This window comes from Lissotriton vulgaris, chromosome 2_2, assembly GCF_964263255.1.
Source record: "Lissotriton vulgaris chromosome 2_2, aLisVul1.2, whole genome shotgun sequence".
NCBI classification, from domain to species: Eukaryota; Metazoa; Chordata; class Amphibia; order Caudata; family Salamandridae; genus Lissotriton; species Lissotriton vulgaris.
The window spans coordinates 80463491-80487408 of NC_141688.1; positions in this window are offsets into that span (position 1 = coordinate 80463491).

The following is a 23918-nucleotide window of genomic DNA, read 5'->3' on the forward strand; positions in this document are numbered from 1 at the left end:
GCGGTAAAAAGGATGCAAAAAAGGACGTGCAAATTACCCACTGCTATTCATGCGTAGTAGTTACCAAGAAGGCTCAATAAAGGGCCTGCACTTTGAATTTGATTACTTGAAGAATAATTGATAACCCCAGCCAAGAAAGGTCACAAGTGTACAATTTTCCCACTGCCTTCGGTCGGAGTAGTAGCTACAACAAAAAGGGTCGATAAAGGGCCTTGACTTTGAATCAGAATATGAAATTGAAGAATAATTGATAACCTTAGCCAAAAAGGCAGCAAGTAAGTGTGTGTATGTGGGGATGATGTGTTCATTGAATGGAAGATGAATAAGGTTAAAAGTAAGAAAGGCTGCAGACGCGCAAAGTAACCACTGCCTTATTAGGGAAGTAGATCTTTGGATACGCAGCTCATTACACAGACTCTGCGTCACAAGAAAGGCTGCAAGTGTGGAAATTACCCCCTGCCATTCACGGGAAGTAGTTACCAAGAAGGCTCAATAAAGGGCCTGCACTTTGAATACAGATATGAAATAGAAGAATAGTTGATAACCATAGCCAAGAAAGGCAGTAAGTAGGTATGTGTACATGTAGATGATGTGTTGATTGAGTGGTAGATGAATAATGTAAAAAATAAGAAAGGCTGCAAGAGTGCAAATTACCCACTGCCATTCTCGAGTAAAAGTGACCAGGAAGGCTCAATAAAGGGCCTGTACTTTGTATTTGTATTACAAGAAGGATAATTGATAACCCCAGCCAAGAAAGGCAGCAAGTGTGCAAATTTCCCACTGCCTTCGGCCGAGGTAGTAGCTACAACACAAAGGCTCGATAAAGGGCCATGACTTTTAATCAGAATATGAAATTCAAGAATAATTGATAACCCCAGCCAAGAAAGGCAGCAAGTGTGCAAATTTCTTACTGCCTTCGGCCGGGGTAGTTGTTACAACAAAAAGGCTTGTTAAAGGGCCATGACTTTGAATCAGAATATGAAATTCAAGAATAATTGATAACCCCAGCCAAGAAAGGCAGCAAGTGTGCAAATTTCCCACTGCCTTCGGACGGGGTAGTTCTTACAACAAAAAAGCTTGATAAATGTCTAATGACTAATGTTGAGGACAGCGAGGCTTCTGTTTCTTGTTTTTGATGAGGTTGATAGACTGTTTCACGTAACAGAAAAGTTCATCGCAATAAATGCATAGAAATTTAAGTTTACCAAAATCAAGATTTATATGCGAGTATGGACTGGTAGCTGAAGATGCTGTTGTAGCAGTTGGTGTGCTTGGTGCAGCAGGAAGTGGGTTGCCCTTCAAACTTTGTATTGCAGCTCAAGCAAAGTTGTTGAGGTGTAAGTTCTTCAAGTGTCGCACTATATTTGCTGTGCTAAAGAAGTATTTTTTGGATGGATCACCCTTTGAAAGAGTTGTTTGGCAAATTTTAAAGATTACTTTTGCAGTATTATCCTTCGGCTGGGGTAGTAGCTTCAACAAAAAGTCTCGATAAAGCGTCATGACTTTGAATCAGAATATCAAACTGAACAATAATTGATAACCCCAGCCAAGAAAGTTAGCAAGTGTGCAGATTTCCCATTGCCTTCGGCCGGGGTAGTAGCTACAACAAAAAGGCTTGATAAAGGGCTTGCACTTTTAATAGGAATATGAAATTGAACAATAGTTCATAACCTCTGCGAAGAAAGGCTGCAAATGCGCAAATTTTCCACTGCCTTCTGCCGGAGTAGTTGATACAAAAACAAGGTTTGATAAACGGCCTGCACTTTGAATAGTAATATGAAATTGAACAATAGTTGATAACTCCTGCAAAGAAAGGCAACAAGTGCTCAAATTTTCCACTGACTTCTACCAGGGTAGTATCTACATGAAAAAGGCTTGATAAAGAGCCTTGACTTTGAATCAGAATATGAAATTGAAGAGTAATTGATAATCCCAGCCAGAAAAAAGGCAGCAAGTAATTGTGTGGATGATGTGTTCATTTAATGGAAGATTAATAAGGTAAAAAGTTAGAAAGGGTGCAGACGTGCAAAGTAACCACTGCCTTATCAGTGAAAAAGATCTTTGGCTACCCAGCTCATTACACAGATTGTGCGTCACAAGAAAGGATGGAAGTGTGGAAATTACCCTCCACCATTCACGGAAAGTAGTTACCAAGAAGGCTGAATAAAGGGCCTGCATTTTGAATTTCAATTACTTGAAGAATAATTGATAACCCTAGCCAAGAAAGGCAGTAAGTGTGCAAATGTTCCACTGCCGTCGGCCGGGGTAGTAGCTACAACAAAAAGGCTTGATAAAGGGCCATGACTTTGAATCAGAATATTAAATTGAACAATAGTTGATAATCCCTGCAAAGAAAGGCAGAAAGTGTGTACATTTCACACTGCCTTCGGACAGGTTAGTAGCTACAACAAAAAGGCTTGATACAGGGGCTGCACTTTGAATACAGATACGAAATAGAAGAATAGTTGATAACCATAGCCAAGAAATGTAAATGTAAATGTGTAAATGTTTGTGTACTTGTATAGCGCACAGCTACCCGCTGTGGGTTTCCCGGCGCTTGTACAAATACCGCAAGGGAACCCTTCCTGGCTTTCCCTGTGAAGTGTCCACTCCTGGGCACCCCCATGGTGCAGACCAGGCATCCCTCGCGTTGTGGGGGCCGTTGTGGAGACTAAGCAAGCTATTGCCCAGAGTTGCAGCGTGGGACCCATGATCAGAATAGGCACTGAGGCGAGAATATCCTGTCAGGGGAATTAATGAGCCCGAGATCCGCCGGACAGGAATCGAACCCTGGTCCCTGGCCAGAGCTCTGCATCGAGGTCTGCCCGCTCTAACCATTGAGCCACACTTCTCCAAAGAAAGGCAGTAAGTAGGTGTGTGTAGATGATGTGTTGATTGAGTGGTAGATGAATAATGTAAAAAATAAGAAAGGCTGCAAGTGTGCAAATTATCCACTGCCATTCACGGGTAGTAGTTATCAAGAAGGCTCAATAAAGGGCCTGTACTTTGAATTAGAATAACAAACAGAAGATTTGATAACCATAGACTATACTGGCTCTTTTTTAATATTGGTAGACTTTTGGTAAGCTTTTTTTATCCATGAACGGCAGGAAGTGTGCAAATTACCCACTGCCATTCACGAGTAATAGTTACCTAGAAGGCTCAATAAAGGGTCTGCACTTTGAATTTGTATTACAAGAAGGATAATTGATAACCCCAGCCAAGAAAGGCAGCCAGTGTGCAAATTTCCAACTGCCTTTGGCGGGGGTAGAAGCTACAACTCAAAGGCTCGATAAAGGGCCTTGACTTTTAATCAGAATATGAAATTCAAGAATAATTGATAACCCCAGCCAAGAAAGCCAGCAAGTGTGCAAATTTCTTACTGCCTTCGGCCAGGGTAGTTGTTACAACAAAAAGGCTCGATAAAGGGCCTGCACTTTGAATACGAATATGAAATAGAAGAATAGTTGATACCATAGCCAATATGGCTGAGATACCCGCCACCCCCTCTCAACACAATCCCCAAAGGAGGGAAACAGGAAACAGTTCTTGAAGTTTTTGGAAGAGGGAGGGAGTAACCCTCCCGGCCGTATTTATTAAAACAAAATTAAAACATTAAATCAACATTTTCATATTATGTACAATTTCATTACCACATTGCGATGTTTGGCTAACCTTAACAGATTCTCTAATACAGAGGTTCTCCTAGCCGAACTAACATCCTACACACATTTACTTGAAATTATGAAATTGTACATCCTAACGTTTAAGGGCCAACGGCAAGGTCGTAACCGGTGTCAAGATCCCTAACCAGAAATACCCCCCCCACTTGTGAGGGGCGACAGCACTGAGGCGTACCTCAAGTGCAACTACCAATTTCCCTTTGACTTGACGGGGGCACCAATAAAACTCGACGCCACTTAAAGGTCGTTCGAGGACTCGTGTGAGGTATCTAGAAGGTAGCGTAGACCCCCCCCCAAACCCCGCACAACTTACCACATCTGCCGTCGCAGACGTCACTGGCCCCGGGAAATTCCCCAGGAGGGGGCTGTAACCCCTCCTACACAGGAAGGGGCCTTGACCGCCTTTCCTTTTCTTTCGGCGACCCATCCTTAGAAGGGACCGCCTCCCCGTTGAGGGGCCAATGGCCACCTCTCCCGAGCGCTCCCATCCGTGTTGGGTGACGCCCACTCATAGGGATCTTCCAATTAGTGCTCACCGATCATGACCTTACCGCCACAGGCCGGATAGTTGACCGGCTATCCGGACCCCCCACAAAGCTCCTACCTAAAGGTCATGTTTTAACGTTTTTAACCATGCTAAGAAGTCTCCTATGAGTAACTCATTCCCCACCCGAGACAAATGCACACCATCCCCCAAATACATACTGTCATCATTAATACAGCCATGCGAAATAGAATGCAATGTCCTGGAACGGAACAACCTACTCACCTTGTTATTAAGCTTTCTCACAGAGTGATTCAAAGCAGGAACAGAAATAGCCCCTCGCCACACCTTTCGTGGGATCATATGGGACCACGCAATTGTGCACCCCGGAACTCTCCTCGCCAACCAACTTACAGTGGAAAGCATTGCCTCCAGGAGAAGCCGTCTACCGGTGGTGACCAAATCATTGCCCCCTAGATGCACTATGATTATAGACGGCGGTGACCTCGTCCGCCCTAACAAACCCTCGAAAAATGCTTGAAACTGGTCAATACAGAGCCCGCCTCTTCCGTAGAAGGACACCCTGTACCCGTATTCCCCAGCTACGTGAATCATGTCACCTGCTTTGAATACGTCCGCGGCACGCCTCACGTATGAGTGGCCCACGACCCACACCTCCTTCTTCACAGCCGGTGATGTCTGACCGCTGGCCCGGTGTTGGGTCGACTGCATAGTCCACCCCGCCTCGTAGGCTTGCGCAACTGAAAACCAAACAAAGACAAGAAGCGTGAGTACATCATTACAGCTTCACAACATGTGCAACCGCACATACCTCTTATAACACTTGGAGGACCAACGCCCCACTCGTTTCACTTGTTCAACATTAAGACCCCTAGCTGTAGCTTCCGTAGCAGCCCCTATCCGAAAGGAGTGGGTCCCAAACTCGCCCGGGTTCAAGCCCGCAGCGGCAATTGACATCGCAAGCACCCGCTGAAACTGAAATTTCGTCAGTGGGGTGGCGTCCGCGTGTCTCAACAAGGTCCCCCCCCATGATGCCACCCTTCGTGCTAGGTAGTTTTCTAAACACTTTACCGGACACATGGAGGACCCGGGAATCCTGCGTATGATTATGCAGTCACCCATCCCCTCTTGATCGGTCTTGGACCTGACAAAGGAGACAGTCATTGTCTCTCCTCTGATCTGAACGTGTTCCTGGCACAAACCCCCTGTCACATCCCGTTTGTTCCTTGCCACCAGTTCGCTTACCCGCATCGCTCCATGAAATGCCAGCGTAAAAGCGGCTCGGAACAACACCGTCTCAAACTGAGATGAACATGTGGCAGGGAGTGTGGCCAACAACTGGGCCAACCTATCCAAACCTATCGGGCGCCTCTCATCTACTCTGCGACCCTCAAGGCGTTGCCACCCACGCAGCGCTTTCTGTACAACGAAAGACGCTGTCGGGTCCTGGATACCATGAGCCCTGGCAACAAAGGAAATGGCAGCACGATGCCTCTGGGCCGTAGCCACCGATTTCCCAGCCCTACGTAAGGACATCAGAAAATTCACTACCCATTCCTCGTGGCCCCAAAGCCCCTCTCCATCAGTCCCCAAAAAGGCTAAATAGGACCGAAACGCCCCTTCATATGCCTTCCTTGTCCTTGGTGCTAGGCTCTCTCCCACGAGGTGACGAAGTTCGGGGCACCGAGAGACCAGAGAGCTTCGGGAAAGGGTGCCGGCTCTGGGTCCGCTGTGGGAAGGAAACCCGAGAAAGCCTGCATATGAAAACGAGACAGTGCATCAGCCGCCTGATTCATTACCCCCGGGACATGTTTTGCTCTGAATAGCACATTCAGTTGCATACACAGTAAAACAATTTCTTTGAGCAGTCTTAAAATCAGTTTACATCGTGCTGCCTGGCTATTGATGCACTCGACCACGGTCATATTGTCAGACCAAAATACCACAGAGTGATCTTTGAACCCTTCGGGCCAGGTTCTTAGGGCCACCAAAATGGGGAAAAGTTCCAAGAAAGCAATATTACTTGTCAGTCCATTGTCATGCCACCATGCCGGCCATCTTTGTGCCGACCATTTTGTGCCGAAGATGGCACCAAAACCTATGCTACCTGCCGAATCTGTCCATAGCCCCAGCTCTTCAGAGGACACGGCCGGTTTGTTCCAGACGACTCGACCATTAAAATCCGCCAGAAATGCTAACCAAATGCGCATGTCCTGGCGGACCTCAGCCGATAGTCTCGTGCGATGATGACCCTCCTTTAGGCCGACCATAGCTTGGGCAATTGAACGGGAAAAGGGGCGGGCCATCGGTATAACCCTCAGGGCAAAATTCAACTGTCCCACCAACTGCTGTAATTGATGCAGCGTAACTTTAGATCCATTTATACACATTTGCAGGGCTGCCCTGAACTTCCCCACTTTGTCAGCTGGTAAACGAAAACAACCCTCACTGGAGTCTAACTCGATCCCCAGAAACTCGAGGCAAGTCGCAGGACCCACCGTCTTACCCGGTGCCAATGGCACACCAAACTGCTTCATTAATACACAAAATTCGGCCAAGGCCTGGCCACATTCGAGATCCCCGGCTGCCCCAAGGAACAGAAAGTCATCAAGGTAATGCATTACATGTTGGAAACCCGTCCTCTTTGTGAAGACCCATTGTAGAAAACTACTGAATTTCTCGAAATAGGCACAAGATATAGAGCACCCCATCGGCATACACCTATCCATGTAATAATGACCCTGAAACATGAAACCTAGGAGACGCTGGTCGTCTGGGTGTACCGGGAGCAATCGGAACGCTGACTCGATATCCGACTTCGCCATCAGCGCCCCGGGCCCCAGGCGATTCAAAATGGCTACGGCCTCATCGAAAGATGCGTACCGCACCGAACACACTTCTGGGTCTATTGCATCGTTTACAGAAAGACCACGTGGAGCTGATAAATTATGAATCAGTCGGAACTCACCCGGGTCCTTCTTGGGGACCACCCCTAAAGGAGAACAAACAAAACTCTGCACCGGGGGTACACTAAACGGGCCGGCAACCCGACCTCGAGTAACCTCTTTCCGGATCTTATCCTGTACCACGGTCGTATGCTGCAGGACCGAAAGTTGATTTTTACACTTCTCCACACCCTGAAAGTCCCCTACTGGGATGCGGAAACCATACGAAAACCCGTTCCGCAGCAACCCAGCAGAAGTACGATCCGGGTATTCACTGAGCCAGGGAATCATCGCCAAGGTATCAATCGGGGTAGGTAAAGGCGCCCCTCGGACTATGTTAGACCTGTTTGGCGCCTCCTCTACCCCCGTTATCACCCGTTTTGGCTCTGCACGTGGACTCAGGATGGGACGACCCGCACCCACTACATTCATGTCTAAATTTACACGATCCCTGGGGCCTAGTACATTTACCTCTGTTGAAATTCCAGCAGAACCCCCTTTTCCCTGTATTGCTGGCAGGTCTCGAGTAATCGTCGGTACCCGTACCTGATCGAAAGGGCGTCCCCGCATATTGGCGGGAGGATTCGCCAACATTACCCCCTACCAATGGCATTTTCAACATACCTGTCTCCTTCATTTTATCCCATGTCAAAGAATCGTAACAATCCCAGGTTAAGCTTTTATTATGCTCTTTAGCCTTTCTAAAAAGATTATCGTAGCAGAACCAATGGTTACCCTGGTGTGACGTCGAGTACCCCATGATTCGCGACTGATAGGTCGGCAACTCGGAAAGTAACTCGGGCCTACGTTCCCCTAAGATCGACGTAAAAATCCCCCATGCTTTGCCCCAATTGCCAATATTCTCATTCACTTTAAAGGCGGCCATTTTTGCGCGCCAAACACTCGGATGCATGAGGTCTTTCTGGCCCTTAACATGCTCCACCTCATAATGATCAACAAGCAACGAGAAGATGTTCACATATTCCCCCGCCCAAATCTTCTCTTTAATTGCCAAAGGCACATGTTGACCCAACCTTTCTCTACGAGAGGGTGCTGACTCATCCCTCGCAATCGGCAATGGCCGCTTACCTGCACCGGACGCTGCCTCTGCGGTCGTAATCGTCCCTTGTGGCTTGTCAACTACTGCGGCCGGCGCGGACACCTTGGCTGCCTCCCGTTTCTCACGCAGTTGCTTCATCAGCGCCTGCGCGTCGACAGCCGTGGCGCCCTCACTACCTTCGCCCAACCACGCTGCAAGTTGTGCTGCCAGCTCGGGCGGCATATCTTCATTGGACACCGGGGTGACCACCACGGGAATCGGATTCCCCTCCACGGGTACTGGGGTTGGCGCTTCGAGCGGGGTACGGGGAACCGGGACGTCTCCCCCAGCTGGTCCCCTCCTTGGCCTCTTGGCTCTCCCTCCTGGGGCTGCTCCAGCCGAAGGACGTTCTGGCCCCCCTTCCCCCTCTCTCTCCGCCACCCGCTTCTTCAGCTCGGTCATCTCCTTCATGAGGACCCGAAGCATCTGTTCAGTCGTCATTCTCTTTCCGCCTTTCTTGGGCATTTCTCCGACAGAGTATCTTATCTGTAAGACAAAAGAAGGATTACAACGCTCAAAATTGGCTCTTCGTTCCGTCTCGAGCTCACGTGCAGCGAGGAGGTGCAGCTTCAGAGCACAGGAACAAGAGGATGCCTTCTGGTCTTGCGTCCCCTTTTATCCGTCTTCAGGGCGGGCGTAAACCCGCCCCTGCCTGCCCCGAGGGCGTGGCCAGCCGCGTCAGTGTCTAGGCCAGCCCACTCTAGGGCGGGAAAAAGCGCGCCCCGGCTACGCCGCTTCGGGCATACCAGCCGAGACACGCCTCCCGCCCAAGATGGCTTCCCGGGGGGATCGTGGGACTCTGCCATACGTGCGGGGGGACCGAGTGGTCGCCCCTTTCCAGAAAGGCAGCAAGTAGGTGTGTGTATGCTTAGATGATGTGTTGATTGAGTGGAAGATGAATAATGTAAAAATAAGTAAGGTTGCAAGTCTGCAAATTAACCACTGCCTTTAGCAGGGAAGTAGTTACAACAAAAAGGCTTGATAAAGGACCATAACTTTGAATCAGAATATGAAATTAAAGAATATTTGATAACCCCAGTCAAAAAAGGCAGCAAGTAGGTGTGTGTATGTCTAGATGATGTGTTGATTGAGTGTTATATAAAAAAGGTGAAAAATAAGAAAGATTACAGATGCGCAAAGTACCCACTGCCTTGTGAGGGAAGTGGATGTTTGGATTTCCAGTCCATTACACTGACTGTGCGTGGGATTCCGCAGTGGGAACCTGAGAAATGGGTGGCACTTCTAAGCAACCAATGCAAGTCAACAAAGTACACACACTGTGTAATAGAAAGGACGCAAGAAAGGACGCAAGTGTGCAAACTACCCACTGCTATTCATGCGTAGTAGTTACCAAGAAGGCTTTATAAAGGGCCTGCATTTTGAATTTAAATTACTTGAAGAATAATTGATAACCCCTGCCAAGAAAGGCAGTAAGTGTGCAAATTTCCCACTGCCTTCTGCCGGGGTAGTATATACATGAAAAAGGCTTAATCAAGGGCCTTGACTTTGAATCAAAATATCAAATTGAACAATAATTGATAACTCCAGCAAAGAAAGGCAGCAAGTGTGCAAATTTCCCACTGCCTTCGGATGGCGTAGTTCTTACAACAAAAAAGCTTGATAAATGTCTAATGACTAATGTTGAGGACACCGATGCTCCTGTTTCTTGTTTTAAAAAAATGCTTTTTATTAAAGTAAAATCCCAACAAAACAATGGTGGAGAGCACAAGCAGGATACATAACAATATGTAGCCGTACCAGTGAAGAAATAAGACAAACATCAGTTTCACATGTCAGTGCGTTTCTACGATACATTGGTTATTTCATCGCCTCTCAAAGTGTGTCGTCAACAGGGGCTGTTGTTGGGGGCTCACAAATGTACCCCCTGTACTCATTCCAATTGGACCACACCTCACATCACTTGCGGGGACACCCCCTTGCTGTGTACACAGTTATCTCCTGCAGCATGCACCAATCCATATCAGTCTTCCACGAGGAAAGCTTCGGCGGCAACAGCGCCCCCCATAATCTGGCAATGTTTCTCTTTGCTAGGGTGAATCCCAACGTCGCCCACAGTCTTCCGCGGGACGAGAGGTCAGTCGGCTCCCAGATATTAAGCAAGCTTCTCTTTGGCTCAACCCGGAGCTCCACCTCCCATACTTCGCGCATACATTGGTGTACGCAGCGCCAGTATGGATGAATCAGTGGGCAATCTGAGAGGATGTGAAAAAATTTACCTAAGTCCCCGCACCCCCCCTACAGAGCCCGTGACCACTACGTCCCATAAGCAGCAGCCTGGTCCCCGAGATATATATCCAATGCAGTATTTTGAGTTGAATCAACCTTAGTCGCGAGGAAATGGCAATCTCCTTGGGCGAGGGGAGCACAGAACTCCATTCCTCTTCGTCGATTAGTAACCCATCTTTCTCCCATTTTTCTTTGAGACCCAACAGAAGGTCAGGGGAATTGCATATATTTTTTTGGTATGCTAGGGAGATGGCGTGTTCCGGGAGGTGGCCATCCAACAATCTGTCCTCAAGCGGAGAGGAGTCAGGGGGCTGAGTCTCAGGAGGGATATTAGCCTGGAGGGAATGACGAACCTGCAGGTAGCGAAAATATTCTGTCTTCGCAAGTTTGTACGATTGTTGGACAGTGGTAAATGAAATACTCCCTTCGGACCCCTTAAATCCTGTATATGGGATATTCCTATTAGGTCCCAATTCCGGAACCCTTTGGTGTTGCCCAGGTTACCCAATCTCTGGGACACCCATAGTGGGGTGGCTCCAGTGAGTGTATTTGCCCAACCCAGCTTTCGTTGGACCAGGTGCCATATCTGCACTGTGTGAAGGGTGGGTCCAGTGAGTGAATATCTACCAGGTCTGGAGTATAGTGCCGCCTCAAAGTTCCCTCCCGGGAGGAACCAGCGATCCATCGCATACCCTGGGTCGTTGTCATCACAGTAAGTACCGTGGTTGACCGCAGCGAGCTGCGCAGCTTAATAATATGTGCGGATGTCGGAGAGCGCAATACCGCCATCATACCACCCCCTGGTAAGCTTTCCCAGAGAGATATGAGGAGCGCCCTGCCATAGTAGTTCCCTTTCGCAAAGTGTCAATACGCGCGAAGTAGGAGTTGGGCAAGAGATCAGGGCTGTTCTGCAGGGCGTAAAGGAATCTGGGCAGCGCCATCATCTTAAAGAGTGACGCTCTGCCAAGCAAAGACAGCGGGAGCTTACGCCAGGAAGAGGAGTCTCTCCTGAGCCGTTGTAGGGGCGGCAAAAGGTTTCTCTCGTATCTTAGGACACTGTCCTTAGAGATAAATATCCCTAGGTATCGAAACCCGTCGGTGGCAATTGTGATCGGGCAATTCCCGGGCACCCTCGGAGGGTCTCCATGGAGGACATAGACCACCGATTTATCCCAGTTGATCCTATAGCCGGAGTTACGTCCAAAACTAGCAAAGACGTCCATTGCCACCATAAGGGACTGACGAGGCCTAATAAGAAAGAGAAGGATATCGTCCGCGTAGAGCGATATCTTATCCTCCCATCCATCAGTCCATCTCAGCCCTCGTACCGAGATATCCTGCCTGATCCAGGCTGCCAGTGGTTTGAGCGAGAGAGCAAAGAGTAGGGGAGACAAGGGACAACCCTGTCTCGTTCCCCGCTCCAAAGCGTAACCCTCCGAGACCTTATTGTTGATGTCACCTGTGCCAGGGGTTCGGTATACAGGAGACGGACCCGAATTCGGACCCGAAATCGGGCCCGAGGCCCAATTTTTGGAGCACCGCCATCATATAGGGCCACTCAAGGGTATCGAAGGCCATTCCAGTGTCGAGGGACACCATGACCGCATCCTGCTGGATAGTATGGCAGCGTCCCAGCACTCCATTGAGCGCCGTATTGCGATGGGGCATGAACCCCGACTGGTCCGGGTGGACCAGCGTTGGGAGGACGGTTTTGAGCCTATTGGCCAGAACCTTAGCCAGTATCTTCGGCTCAGCATTTAATAAAGAGATGGGCCTACAGGAGGCGCACGAGTCCCCGGGCTTCCCGTCTTTGAGAATGGTCATGATCGTAGCAATTCGTTGGTCGCGCGGCAAAATGCCCCTCTTCCTACTCTCTTCAAACATCATTTTAAGGTAAGGGCTGAGTCCTTCTGGCTGTAGCTTGTATATTTCTATTGGCAATCCCTTAGGACCTAAGGCTTTGCCCGGGCAGAGATCCCGAATGGCTAGGTTGAGTTCCTCCACCGTAAGCGGGGCCTCGAGAGTCTCACGTTCTTCCTGAGAGAGCGTGGGTAAACGGATATCAGTCAACAGATCATCAGAGTCCTCCTCTGGTCTGTGGAGACTCTGCTGTATACCCTCTGGTAGTGACGGGCAAATTCCACAACTATCTCATGAGGTTCCGTGAGTATAGTCCCCGACTCGGCTCCAATCTCGGCAACTACCCTTCATTCCGCCTGCCACTCTATGAGCTTACCCGCCTTGTCGCCCTGGTCATAAACTCTCCCCTCTTTATCTCGCAACGTATTTTTGGCAGCGTCAGAAGCCACCACTTTATATTCTGCTGCTTTAATTTGCATGCGGTGGGTCGTCTCCTGACCACCGTCAGTGTGTGGCATAGTCTCAAGCGTCCGGAGGTCTTCCTCTAGTTGGACGATCTGCGCTTCACGTTCCTTGCGCCGCCCCGCGATTACAGAGAGAGCCTCACCCCTGATCACATTTTAAAAGCCTCCCAGAGTATTCCCGGGGAGTCAACCGTGCCCTCATTGTCCTCAAAATAACTGCCTATAGACTTTACTAGTGTTTTCCTAAAGTCCTCATTGCGGAGATGCCAGGCGCTAATTGGCGCCACACACCCCTCGCGCCTCTCCCCGATCGTGAGGTGGATCAGCAACGGGGAATGATCCGAAATGCCTCTCGATAAGTGCGTAGCTTCCTGAATAGTAATATCATAGTGTAGGGGTGCAATAATATAATCTATTCTCGAAAAAGAGTGATGGGGGCCCGAGAAAAATGTAAATTGACGATCCTGTGGGTGCAGTAGTCGCCAAAGATCTGTGAGCCCAAACGCCTCCGCAAAGTCGGCCAGCTACTTCTGGGTCGCCGGCAAATCCCTGGGCGGATGTCTATCAAGGTGCCCAGATAGCACTGCATTAAAGTCTCCTCCTAGCAACAATTGTCCCTCCGGAAGGGAAAGGAGCAACCTGCCCAGGTCGTGATAGGATTGCGACTGCAGGCCTGGCGGGACATAGCACAAGACCACGTTAATCTTACGGCCCTCCCAGGTTCCGGATATCGCTGCATACCGCCCTAGGGGGTCAGAGTAAGTGCGGGTCACCACCAGTGGGAGCCCCCTTCGTGTTAGAACTCCCACCCCATGTGAATCTGACGTGAATCCCGCGTGGTGTACGAGAGTGTATCCCCACCTGTTTAGCGCCTGACACGTATTTCCCAACAGGTGAGTCTCCTGAAAGAGAACCACATCAGGCTGTTGTCGTTTAATGAATTGTAACACAATGGTGTGCTTTAACTTGTCCCACAACCCGTTGATGTTCCAACTCAATAGCTTAAGACTTTTATCCCACCGCATAATAGAAAAACCTTACAGACACAGTGACATTAAGGAGAGTAGCGGTACGGTACACATCAGCATAAACTTCATCTTGCTCGCATTCCACCAAACAGGTTCCAACCAACTCCCAACTTCCCCCTCCCCCTCCCATCCCACCATCCCTGTCCTTCCCCCCGTCCCCTACCACCCCCCTCCCTACTTCCCTGCTCAGTAGGTTCCAAACTACCCACATCTCCAATTAGCAGGGCGCCTATCGACCCAAACTAGAAGGAAGAAAGAAAAAAAACCTTAAACAGACCCCCCCCTCTATCCTCCTTCCCTGTGGCCCCTTTTCTGTGGGGAGTGTGCACAGGCCCCAGCTCCCCCCTCCGCCCCCCCCCACACCAGAAACTTTAAATTGTTGCCAAGTAGGCCAGTGACCTAAAACCCCTGAACAATGCAATGTCTCTCTCACGCCATCAGTCCCATGCCCTGCGCAATTACCATCATCGAACCTGTATGGGTGAGGCCATAACTGTGTCCGCTAGGAAGAAAAAACATATAAACATGGCCCATCACAATCTTTGACCCCAGTGTACATTACGGTTATTGGCCGGTAGTGTCGGAGTGGTCGAAGTCGTCACTGGTCCATCGCTCCGCGTTGCGTCCCCCATTGAGGGCTGGCTGATCTCGACCTCCATGATTGTTGGCTTCGCCCATCATCGCCCGCTTGTCCAACCGACGATGCCTGCGAGGCAACCTGGCCATCTCTCCAGTTATCCCCACCAGCGCCTTTGCTGTCAGTGGGCGAGTTGCGGTCCAACCACTCCTGCACGGCAGATGGCGAGGTGAAAAACAAAGACTTGCCTCCCGCGATGATCTTGAGTTTAGCCGTGTAAAACATCATGTACTTCACGCCTTTTTCCCTCAAGGCCGCCTTTACGCCCATGAAGGAGCGCCTTTCCCTCTGGACTTGGAGGGTGAAGTCTGGGAAGAACCGGATCGTGGCATTTTCGTACTGTAGGTCCCCGGCCTGCCGGGCTGTCTGCAGGTTCGCATCCCTATCCCTAAAGTTAAAGATTTTAGCAATGATGGTTCTTGGTGGGGCCCCTGGTTTGGGCCTAGGGACAGGCGCACGGTGGGCACGTTCCAATGTAAAGAGTTTTGAGAGCCTCCTTGAGGTGGTTATGGATCAGGTCCTCGACAAAGAGCTCCATACTTGGCCCCTCCAAATCCTCCGGTACGCCAACTAGGTGAATATTGCTCCTTCGGGCCCTCCCCTCCTGGTCGTCCAGCACTGTCATCAACCGGTGCTGATGAACTAGGTCATTAATACGCTGTTCCATATGCTTAGTAGTAGCCTGGAGCTCCCTGACCGCAGTTTCGTTGGCTTTAGCCATTTCAGAGGTCTTACCAAGATCAGACCGGAGCAAGTTGACCTCTATCGAGACTTTATCAATTTTCGCCTCTAGGTTCATGCCCAGGGACTGGATGGCCGCCATTATCGATGCCAGCGACAGCTCCTTGGTCCACCCCTGGTCTCCAGCTGGGTCTACAGTCGCCCCTCCGCCTTGTTGCGTTCCCGTGGGGACCGTATACTTATCTAGCTTGTTGGTCTGCGTGGTGGTGGTCTGGTTCGACCGCATCACGACTCTGGAGTGTGCCCCTTATACTACAGGAGCTCGATGGTGGCGCCAGGGCCCGGCTGCAGCCCCAGGAGCGGCACCCCGACAACAAAGCCTCCAGTCACAGGGCAATTTGCAGCAGACTGTGTGCCGATATCCCCACCTCAGGGGGTCAAAGGGCCTCCCACTCCCGAGCGTAAGTCCTCAAACACGCATATCCCACAAAGGAGTCACTGCGCCGTGTGCAGTAGCCCGCAAGCAATTGTGTCGTTCATGATGCAGGTCAATGCCTCAGCAGCCTAGGGCTCCCGGACTACAACCCACTGGCACCAGATACAACAGGAGGGGTCACCCTGCTCACCAAGGCACTCCACAGTGGGCCCAAGTCCTGCAGGTGGGCCGGCCCCCAGCAGTCCACGCTCCCCGCCACCGCCCAGGGGCCAGCCACTGGCAGGCCGGGAGTAATACAGCCGTCCTTAGGGGTCCAAAGCAGTCCTTGTTGGTGCCAAACGATGTGCGCTCGTTTCCCCTCTAATTAACCTCCACAAGGGCAAGCAGGCCTTTCACCGCGGCGGGCCGCCCAAAGCCACGAAGCCGGGGCCTCGCCTGAGACCCGGCCCGCCCACGGTTCCGCAAACTCGGGCAGAGGGACAGGAGAGATGGCGGAGGCCTCCAGAGTGCCCGCCTCCCTTGGATCGGAAAATCACGTTCCCGCAGTCCTGTACGCCCCTCCGGGACGCACTCTTCACCCGGAGCCACTCATACGACCAAGGAGCTCCAGCGACGATGTGTCCGGGTAGGCCCTAGAGCCGGGACCTCACCTGCCACAAAGGCCCTCACCAGGACCATCCGCCGTTCCCGCTGCTTTGGTGCCCGGACAGAGAAGGGGCAGGGCCTCACCACAACGCCCTCCGCTCCCGGACTCGTACAGCCAAGGTCACGACCTCACCAGCCGCACCGGTGCGCCTCTCCGCACAGTAAGTCCATCGGGGGCCACAAGAGCTCCGGTGGCTGAAGACCCGAGCAGGCCTCAAAGCCGGGTCCCCGCCTACAGCTCAGTCCGTCAGCAGAGCTCCGGCGTCACCCCCTAGAAGCCGGTGAACAGCAGACCGCCCGCGACTCAGGCACCGGATCCAGTAGAGCGCCCTTGTTATCACCGCGGGCAGAGGAGCACAGCAGCGTGTTTCCGCTATGAGCAGGGTTAGGTTGGCACGGATTTTGCCGGATTTTATTGGGAATAGGGGAATCGGCCCGGAGGAGCTCCGAGCTAGGCGGCCATTCTTGTCGGTGCCCGGCCACGCCCCCCCTGTTTCTTGTTTTGATGAGGTTGATAAACTGTTTCACGTAACACAAAAGTTCATCGCAATAAATGCATAGAAATTTAAGTTTACCGAACTCAAGATCAATATGTGAGTATGGACTGTTTTCTGAAGATGCTGTTGCAGCAGTTGATGTGCTTGGTGTAGCAGCAAGTGGGTTGTCCAGCAATCTCTGTGTTGCAGCTCAAGCAAAGTTGTTGGGGTGCAAGTTGTTTACATGTTGCACTATATTTGCTGTGCCAAAGGAGTATTTTTTGGATTGATCACACCTTGAAAGAGTTGTTTGGCAATTTTTACAGGTTACTAATGGTTGGTGTGTTTCAGTTAGTATGTGTCTGGACTTCGCTGGAATCTTTAAGGGACACATTAGGGCTTCCATAATACAGAAATACTTTGTACTTAGTGACATCCGATTCTATTTTATGACGAATGGTTGAATTCTACATCCGCCTTTAGGACTAGTGGGAGGGTAGCATTTTAAAGTGTTTGACAGCTTACACTACATGTGTCCATGCAGCTAAAGAAAACTTAGCATAGTTATGCATGGGCATCCTCTCACACAAAACGTAGCACTCAGCATTCAGGATTGTAAAAGCTTGCCATAGGAGTGACTGATGAGTTTATATATGTCAGTGACAAAAGAAAAGAAAAACAAGCACGCTTGTTTTACATTAGAGATATACAGACATGAAATACTATGCATGTAAATCCATTAAATCTTTTTTGAAGGTATGGAAGAAAGCAGTGAAAGGGTGTTTAGAAGCAATACTGTCCAGCATAAAATGTGCATAATTGTTCTTTTTGTTGAGTCTAAACACACCTTTTGGATTATGACCATGGAATAGTGGTGTAACTTTATCATAGATTCTATTGTCAGATATCTACCTTAGTGATAGTGGAATTACCACTACTTTTTAGACTACCATTGAACAATCATGTGTAGAGGAGCGGTATTGCTTCTTGACCTTCAAAGAGGAGGAAGATTTAAATTTATATTTCAACACCTAAACAAAATAATTGCTCAATTTCAAAAACAAAATTAAGTAGAAATGTTAGAGGAAGTCTGGTCCAACTCTAAAATGATTGTGCAAATCGTGACAGCTGAAAGAAGTGTGTCTCAACTTTAGTTTTTATGATAATTCAGACACAACACTAGATTGCAGAAGTGTGCAAATATCTAATTAGACATCTTGCATGTGATCATATGCTACTTTAAAACATACATTTTGTACATATCTAACCAGTAATAGGTAAGTAGGATTTACATTTGGTTTTATAAAGTCCAGTTGGATTCATCTGCAGCATTCAAAACATTGGGCCTGTTGAGAAGATAGTGAAAAGTAACTTGTTATTAACATTGCATGGTTTAAAGGTCAATAGCTTTTTGAAATGAAAACTTTACATGGTAAACATAGTTATCTCTCATCACTTAGTGGAAACGCGGTAAAGACTCCATAACTTGGAAGGGTGCATAGCTAGCTTTCCAACATGGTGGACGTAACTCTAAACAGACCATTGCAAATGCCTCAGTTATCTGAGTGAGAGTAATATACACCCTGTATCACACAAATGTGAACTGGAGACTTAATGCGTTCTAAAGACTCCAAGGACTTATATCACTTAATTTTCATATTCTGCATTTACACTCATTGAGGGTACTTACCATTAGCCTTTGCACGTATGTTGTTGAAGTATCTTGGTTGCAGACAACACAAGTTTTTTTCAACAGAGTCTAAATGTAAAAAAAGATGTACATTAGGACATCATAACATCAATGCTAACAATTAAAAACATAGTTTGCAATATATTATGCATGAGTCTAGGTGTTTTTAGATCCAGGATTAGAGACAGTTAAAACTGTTGCAAACATATTCAAATGGCTTCACTACAAACAATATTGAAAATTCACAACTATAATGACAGTATCTTACTATACTTTGTTAAAAAGTAATGATATGTCTTTATCTATGAAATATCTTATATGAAAAAACAAAATAAAGAAGAATCCAATGTTCAGGACAACACTAGAGTGTGAGACCTTATTTATCATTGGAATGTTAAAGTCAAATGTGATGACTCCATTAGGTTCATTGCAATTTTCAGTCCATAATTCCCCAGAAATATTACATTAGTAAAAATCTGGGCAACTGGCTGCTGAGTTGGGTAGCATTCTGCAAACTGAAAACCTAATAACAAATGTATATGTTGAACAAAAGTCGAATCTGAATGTTAAAGCAATCATAGGTTTCAGAGTAGAGAATTTCAGTACACACATTGATGGGAAATTATTACTTAAAGCTAAGTAACTGTAATAGGAATGAAAATATACATATATTTGGTGTTGAGAGACATTTTTGAGAGGAAGGCATCGATTACTTGTAAAAACATATGAAAGCACATGACCTTCTAAAGAGGAACGAATATGTACATCATACGCTATTAGCTATAGTATACACAATTTACATGTAGCAGAACGTGGTGTACCTGGTACAGGTGCTGAAGATGGAACAGGTCCTGAAGATCGAACAGGTTCTGAAGATCAAACAGGTCCTGAAGATCGAACAGGTTCTGAAGATCAAACAGGTCCTGAAGATCGAACAGGTCCTGAAGATCGAACAGGTCCTGAAGATCGAACAGGTTCTGAAGATCGAACAGGTCCTGAAGATGGTACAGGTGCTGGTGAATTATCACTGGTTATGCTTCCTGCAAATTAATTTTGAAAAAGTAACATTTCTTAAAGAAGAAATTAGTTTAACAACCTAACACAAATGTTTCTCAAACACAAAAAGTTCATCCAAAATAACTTCCTTATATTAATGTAGTTTGAAAAATATGTTGTGTGCAGAAAGTTTAAGCGAGGGATATAGAGTACAGTCTATACAAATACAGAGGTAAGGCCTGTCAAATGGATGCAGTTTGAAAACATGACAGTTTAACAAACGTCGCTCAGGCCCTGCAGTGATAGGCTTGATTTTTATATTTAGAGTTTCTTGTGTGGGTGGAACAATTACTGCTGTAGGCCCAGTAGTAGCATTTACATGAGCAGCCTTGGTATACATAGTATACATAACTATCAAAACTAAAATTTTAATCATGGACAAACAATTACCATTACACTTTCAAAAGGAAGCAATTGCACTTAAAGACTGATCATGAAGTGGTGAAGTGTCCAAAACATGTATTTAGGCGAAAGCATGTCCTAAAAAGAAGTACGATAGAGGGAAAAATGGTTAGGAAACCTAAGCCAAATAAAGGGCCAGTACAACACCGTAGTGTCAAAGTTATAAATCCAACAATTATTATGAATTAAAACGATGCTAGTCTGAGGAGGCAAAACTTTTGTAGGCCAACTAGAGCACATAAAAAAACAACTATAGGTCACGTGAGGAAGGAAGAAATTTTAAAAGACAGCAGAGGATTAAAAGGGAGCAAATATGATGATTAGGAGAGAGTACGTATGTTGAAACACAAAGCACGTGGTGTAGCACAAAAATGCTACATATATATTTATGAAAGCACAATATATAAGAAATCAGGCCTGGGAAGGCCATGTGAGGCAGTAATAAATATTAAAATTCATGGGAGAAAAAATGAGCAAAACAGAGCTGGGAGGGCCACATGATGCAAACAAACTATGATGAAGCACGTAAAATTTCTAAGAACAGACACGAAAGCACGTGACATTTAAATAATACAACCCAGAAATTCATGCAAGCACAATTTATTAAAGAAAGGCCTAGGAGTGCCCCATGACGCAGAAGGAATTAAATAATAGGAACATGCAAGTACGAGCAATAAGAATAGAGGCCCAGGAATGCCACGTGAGGCAGTAATAAATATTAAAAGTCATGGGAGAATTAGGAGGGAGGTATTACGATGAACCACAATGCACGTACCCCACAAAAATAAAGCAAAACAGAGCTCGGAGGGCCACGTGACGCAGAAAAAAATGCCATCAAGCACGTAAAATTTTTAAGAAAAGACACGAAAGCACGTGACACACTTCAAAAATACGACCCAGAAATTCATGCACGCACAATTTATTAAAGAAAGGCACAGGAGGGCCCAGTGACACAGAAGGAATTAATAGGATCATGCAAGTACGATCAATAAGAATACAGGGCTGAGAAGGCCACGTGAGGCAGTAATAAATATTAAAAGTCATGGGAAAATTAGGAGGGAGCAAATACGATGAACCACAAAGCATGTACCTCACAAAAATAAAGCAGAACAGAGCTTGGAGGGCCACGTGACGCAGAAAAAAATACCATCAAGTACATAAAAGTTTTAAGAAAAGACACGAAAGCACGTGACACACTTCAAAAATACAAACCAGAAATTCATGCAAGCACAATTTATTAAAGAAAGGCCTAGGAGGGCCCCATGACGCAGAAGGAATTAAATAATAGGAACATGCAATTACGATCAATAAGAATAGAGGCCTGGAAAGGCCACGTGAGGCAGTAATAAATATTAAAAGTCATGGGAGAATTAGGAGGGAGCAAATAGGATGAACCACAAAGCATGTACCCCACAAAAATAAAGCAAAACAGAGCTGGGAGAGCCATGTGACGCAGAAAAAAAATACAATCAAGCACGTAAAATTTCTAAGAACAGACACGAAAGCACATGACACACTTCAAAAATACGACCCAGAAATTCATGCACGCACAATTTATTAAAGAAAGGCCTAGTAGGGCCCCGTGACGCAGAATGAATTAATAGGATCATACAAGTACGATCAATAAGAATAGAGGCCTGGGAAGGCCACGTGAGGTAACAATAAATAGTAAAAGTCATGGGAGGATTAGGAGGGAGCAAATAGGATGAAGCACAAGTAAACCAAATCAGAGCTAGGAAGGCCACGTGACTCAGAAAAAAAAATACTATCATGCAGGTATAATTTACAGCTCATTCTCCTACCTTTGTTTCTGTCGTCTCTTGTCTTGTCTGCAAAGGCTGGGGCTTTGGCTGGGTTTGGGGTGGGCTGTGCGCAGGGGCCGCCGCCTACGCGCCTATGGTGTTCTGGCTGCGCCGTAGCAGCAGTGACACCACGTCGAGTGTGACCAGTCCTCCTCCGCTCGACCAAACAGTTCGTAGTAAAATCGACCATGACAGTGTTTCTGTCATCCCAGCACAGGCAGGCAAAATAGAGCGTGGTCACGTCAGTGCCCACATTATATGGAAACCACGGCGGCTGACCAAACCAAGCCCAGGGACGTCATTGGTAGCGTTTTCGCGCTCTACAAGAATGATGTCCCTGGGGGACCTCCCATTGGTTAATGTATTGCTTTCCAGGCTTAGTGATAGCAAGCATCCTAGGTGGTGGCATCTGGGGAGTGTGAGCGGGGTGCACTGCACATGTGCAAGGGTGAGTGTGTGCAGCAACAATTAACAACAGAGAGAGACGGGGCGAGGTTATCATGTGCGCTGAGGCAGGCCCAGAATCGGATCTCCAATGAGTGACCACTTCTAATCAATCTCCTTAGCGCACCCTGTGCTCTGATTTGTCACTGAGAGGGTGATCACACCATACTTTGTACTGCTAATCATATTCAGCATACCCGCGAATACGGTACGAATATGCTTTGACATTCCGCGTCGCATCAAAGCTTTTGCGTGACGTCACGTACGGCGTACTGTAGGCAAAAGGCACCAATGTTTCTAGTTCTTTAAAAACATATATTTATGTATTTAATGTACATACTAAGGGAAGACATTATCTGGGATAATTATGAAAATCGTTTTTTTAAACTTTTAACAATCGTATATTACTTTTAAAAAGAATTACACAAATCACGGTAGAACATCATACGTACTCATATCGTAAGAGTACCGTAAGCACACCATAAGCGTACGCAAAGCCATGTGACTTTAAAAGAAGAGATTTGATTGGTTGCTAACACTTCCTATTGCAACTGTTGAAAGTTCCGTCCCATTTTAATCATTCGCCTTTGACTTTCTAAGAAAGAGCATCTATTCTGAGAATCTTGTCAAATAGAAGGAAGATAACAATAATAACAGCAATGGACTCATCTTCCAGCCATTCTTCAGATGGACATTTCATTCCTGAAGAACCTCCAAAAAAGATAAAAGAAGCTCTAATTTGGAAGTTTTTTACTTTTCCAGAAGGACAAAAAAAGGTTAATGCACCAAAACTAACCTGTAAAATTTGCAAAACAACTCTTTCAAGGGGTGATCCATCTAAAAAATACTCCTTTGGCACAGCAAATATGGTGCGACATGTGAAGAACTTGCACCCCAACAACTTTGCTTGAGCTGCAAGACGGAGGTTACAGGACCAACGACCCTGCCACCGCCAGAACCAGCCTTCACGAAGGGATGAAAGACGTCGCCGAGTGGATGAAGAACAGCCGCCTGAAACTGAACTCAGACAAAACGGAAGTTTTCATCCTGGGATCATCGCCCTCCGCCTGGGACGACTCCTGGTGACCCCCGGCCCTGGGCACCACTCCCAAGCCAACGGACCACGCTCGCAACCTGGGCTTCATCCTGGACTCTTCCCTCTCGATGACTAGACAAGTCAATGCCGTCTCCTCATCATGCTTCAACACCCTGCGTATGCTCCGTAAGATCTTCCGCTGGATCCCCACCGAGACCATGAAGACCATCACCCAGGCACTCGTCACCAGCAGACTGGACTACGGGAACACCCTCTATGCCGGAACCACAGTCAAACCGCAGAAAAGACTCCAACGCATCCAGAACGCCTCCGCACGACTTATCCTGGACATCCCCCGATGCAGCCACATCTCCGGCCACCTGAGAGACCTGCACTGGCTCCCCGTCAGCAAGAGGATCACGTTCAGGCTCCTCACCCACGCACACAAGGCTATCCACGACCTGGGCCCCAAGTACCTCAACGACCGCCTGACCTTCTACGCGCCCACCCGCCAGCTACGATCGACCAACCTCGCCCTCGCCGCCGTCCCACGCATCCCCAGAGCCACCGCCGGAGGAAGATCCTTCTCCTACCTGGCAGCCAAGACCTGGAACTCCCTCCCCGTCCACCTGCGGATGACCCAGGACCATCTTCTCTTCAGGAAGCAGCTCAAGACCTGCCTGTTCACGCAGTAACGCACCCCTCTCCCCCAGCGCCTTGAGACCCTTACAGGTGAGTAGCGCGCTATACAAATGCTATTGATTGATTGATTGATTGATTGA